The sequence below is a fragment of the Zalophus californianus genome, chromosome 4 (genome assembly GCF_009762305.2).
Source record: "Zalophus californianus isolate mZalCal1 chromosome 4, mZalCal1.pri.v2, whole genome shotgun sequence".
Taxonomy (NCBI): Eukaryota; Metazoa; Chordata; class Mammalia; order Carnivora; family Otariidae; genus Zalophus; species Zalophus californianus.
Window position 1 is genome coordinate 567,242 of NC_045598.1, and position 4,213 is coordinate 571,454.

A 4,213-nucleotide genomic window follows, 5' to 3' on the forward strand; every position below is an offset into this window, starting at 1 on the left:
GCCGAGGCCCCCGCGAGCGCGCTGCTGCTCCGGGCGTGCGCGGCCGCGGCCCGAGCTCCTCGCAGGGGCCCCCCTCGGCCCGGAGCCCCGCCATGGCACCCTACGTCACAAAAGCCTGCCGCCGTCGCCGGGAGTGACGCGAAGGCGTCGCGCCGTCGCCCATGACGCCGGGAATGTGCGGCCGTCGTCCACAAGAGTGACGCGCTGGTCGCCGCGCCCGCGGCGTCGGAGGCAGGAGTCGCTCGAGTGCAGCTTCTGCGTCCTGGGTGGCGACGGGTTCTCGCTCCTGCGGCCCGGGCCGTCACGCCGCCCTAGGCCCACTCTTCGCTCACTCTCAGCCAGTCCCCGAGAGGCCCCCGCCGCTTTTGCAACAGCCGCTTACCCGCCTCGCGTCCCCAGGGCTCGCACAAACGTCAGCACACCGCCCTCCTCAAAACCCTGCAAAGTTTAACGTTTAGGCGAAGCTGTGGCAGCTTTTGGAGAGAAGTCGTGAAGGACCTCCCGGGTGGGAGAGCAAATTGACTAGGTCCTCGGGTTGGTTTGGAGGCACTGGGGGCTGGAGATACAGGGTCGTGGTATGACCGTGAGAGCGCGCGCCCGGCTTTGTTCTCCAGCCATGCCCAGCCGCCTGGATGCAGGCTGAGAGTGGGCAGTGAGTTGGTGCTTTCTAGGGGAGCGCAACAAAGGGGGACGGGAGGCAGAAGAATGGCGATGCTCCACCGTGGGCTCAGCACTGAGTACGAGGAGAATCCGGACGTGAAAGGATGGCGTCAGTGGAAAGGCACCCTGCGCGTTGACCTGGAGGTCCCACCGGAGTGGAAGACCGCTGTGGTAGAGTGGGGTGCCTGGAATCGAGGACGTGAAGGTGGCTGCTCTTTGAATACCTACCTCTGGGCTAGGTGTGACGATTGGCGCGATGGAGGAGAAGCTCCCTATTGGAGAGGAGACACGAAACTCAAGTCAGGTGGTGAGGGACCACCCTCACTGTGACTGCAGTTTCCTGTCATTGCTCATGTCTTCAGGGAGAAAAAAAGCTGAGAGTGAGGCCCTCAGATTTTTTTTTTTTTTTTTTTTTTTTGAGATTTTAAGTAATCTCTACACTAAGCGTGAGGCTGGAACTCAGAACCCCCGAGAACAAGAGTCGCATGCTCTTCCGACTGAGCCAGCCAGGCGCCCCTAGGCTGTCAGAATCTTGCAGGACTGCTGGACATAATTGGTGGGGGCGGGGTTGGGGTGAGGGGAGGACAGTACATAACTGCAACAAGAAAGCATTTACTTGGAAGGACTTGGGGGTTCGAGGGTGAATCAGAAGGAATGAGGACACTTTCCCTGCCTGCTCTCTATTTGAATATATGCAGAACATAAGAAAAAAAAAAGACACCAAAATGTTAATGTGGGGTGGCAGGTATTCATGGGTGGTAGGATTAAGGGTGCTTTGAATGTCCTTTATGTATATATTTTTTAATTCCTTGACTTAGTTTTTTATGGTGAACATGTTTTTTTTTTTTAAGATTTTATTTATTTCACAGAGAGACCTAGCAAGAACAGGAACACAAGCAGTGGGGAGAGGGAGAAGCAGGCTTCCCGTGGAGCAGGGAGCCCGATGTAGGACTCGATCCCAGGACCCTGGGATCATGACCTGAGCTGAAGGCAGACGCTTAACGACTGAGCCACCCAGGCGCCCCAAACATGTATTATTTTTTAAGAATTTTTTTACTTATTTGAGACAGAGGGATGAGCAGGTGGAGAGGCAGCGGGAGAGGGAGAAGCAGGCTCTCTGCTGAGCAGGGTGCTGGATGTGGGGCTTGATCCCAGGACCCGGAGATCATGAACGGAGCCGAAAGCCCACACTATAGCCACCTGAGCCACCCAGGTGCCCCTGAACATGTATTTTCTTTTACATTCACAACAAATACTAGAGCTATTCACATTTTAAAAACAAACACCTTGATGGCTTCCCCAGTGTGCCCAGAACATACTAACCTGAATTCAAATGCATTGTGGTCCAACAGTACCAGCTCTCTTACCTTCTTCCTACTCCCTGTTTGGAACTTAATGGACCAACAACTGAAACTGCTTGTGGCATGCCTTTCTCACCTCTGCACATACCACCCCCCAAACTCAAGTCTTAGTCCAGGGACTGAGATTCAGATAAATGTCACCAACTTGAAGAAGGTTTACTCTCTCTCCCTCTCTTCTCCCACTGGCCTTCCTGTGCTCCCAGCACCACATTCAGCTAGTTCTTGTGACTCTGAACATTCTTTTTAGCCCTCTGTTCCTCTTACCACCACATTCACAGGCGCAGCTCTAAAGGCCTCAGGTCTCTGTTTCCAGATGAGATGCTTTTTTGCTTTATTTAGAGCTGTTGTCCCCGTGGAGGCACTTGCTGAGTGCTTGTACAGCCGATGTTGCATGAATCAGTAGTGGTTCATTTTATCATGGAAAAGTATTCCATCTTATGTGTGGGCCTTTATTCCTCTGTTGACAGACATTTGGGTTTTCACTTTTTAGCTGTTACACATACAGCTGCTTTGACCATCTACATGTGAGTCTTTGGACAGATTCTTTTATTTCTCGTGGGTTAATACCTAGGATGGTGAGATCATGTTTGTGTGCATATTTAACTTTTTAAGAATCTGCCAAACGATTTTCAAAGTGGATGTGCTATTTTGCACACCAGCAGTTGCAGTTACCTTACCAACACTTGGTATGGTTAGTCTTTTTAGTTTTAGACATCCTAATAGGTGGTATCTTATGGTATCTTAATGTTTTAATGTGTATTTGCCTAATGACTAATGAAATTGAACATAGCTTCTCGGCCATCTCTACATCTTTGGTGAAGTGCCTGAACCATTTATGTATTTATCATCATGTTGTTATTAAGTTTCAAGCTCTCTCTATATTTTACATATATACACACACACATATATACCAGATATGTAATTTACAAGTATCTTCTACCTCTCATCAATGTATTTTTTTTTAAGATTTTATTTATTTGACAGAGAGAGACAGTGAGAGAGGAAACACGAACAGGGGGAGTGGGAGAGGGAGAAGCAGGCTTCCCACTGAGGAGGGAGCCCGATGTGGGGCTCGATCCCAGGACCCTGGGATCATGACCTGAGCCGAAGGCAGATAATTAACTGACTGAGCCACCCAGGTGCCCCTCATCAATGTCTTTTGAAGGACAAAAGTCCTTAAGCTTGATACACTACATTAATCAATTTGTTGTTTTATGATTTGTGCTGAAATATCTATACGAAAAATAGACTGGGTGGAAATAATGGTAGATTAGACATTACGGAAGAGAAAGTTGGTGAAATTGAAGATGTACAAAGAGAAACCATAAGTGGAACAGAAGATAAAAACAAACAGCATCAGTGAACTGCAATATCAAACAGCCGACACATGTGTTGTTAGGCCCCAAGGAGCAGGTGTGCACTCCGGCTGTTAGAGGCACTGCTCCTGGCCCTGCTTGAACTCTGGGAGTTTTCCCTCGAATCCTTTTTGTTGGTTATTTTCTTGGCCTCATAATCCCCTCACACAAATGCTAGTCAGTGCTAAGCTATACATCCATGGGTCCTCTTTATTCTTCCGTGTTTTGTGCTGTGAACTCTGGTCACATTGGCCTCCTGGCTTCCCAGATCCATCCACTCAACTCCCAGAGACCACTGGGCTCTGCCTGCGTTCTCCCTCCTTGCTGTGCATTCTGAACACCAGATGGAAAGCTGCAGCAGTCCTAGAACTCAACTCAGTTCCTTTCTCTCAGGGGTCATGGGCCCTCACTGTTTAGAACTGTTGTTTCACATATTTTGTGTTTTTAGTTTTCAGGTGGAAAATAGCTAGTTCCTGTTACTTCATCTTGGCTGGAACCAGAAGTCTCATTAAATCCATTTTTTAAAAAAAATTTTACTTGAGGGGCGCCTGGGTGGCTCAGTCGTTAAGCATCTGCCTTCAGCTCAGGTCATGATCTCAGGGTCCTGGGATATAGTCCCACATTGGGCTCCCTGCTCAGTGGGGAGTCTGCTTCTCCCTCTCTCTCTGCTGCTCCCCCTGCTTGTGCTCTCTCCGTCAAATAAATAAATAAAATCTTAAAAAAAAAGGATTTTCAAAAACTAATGATGTATTGTGATTAACATAACAAAAATTTTTAAAAAAAGGATTTTATTTGTGAGAGAAAAGGGGCAGAGGCAGAGTGAGAATCCCAAGCCAA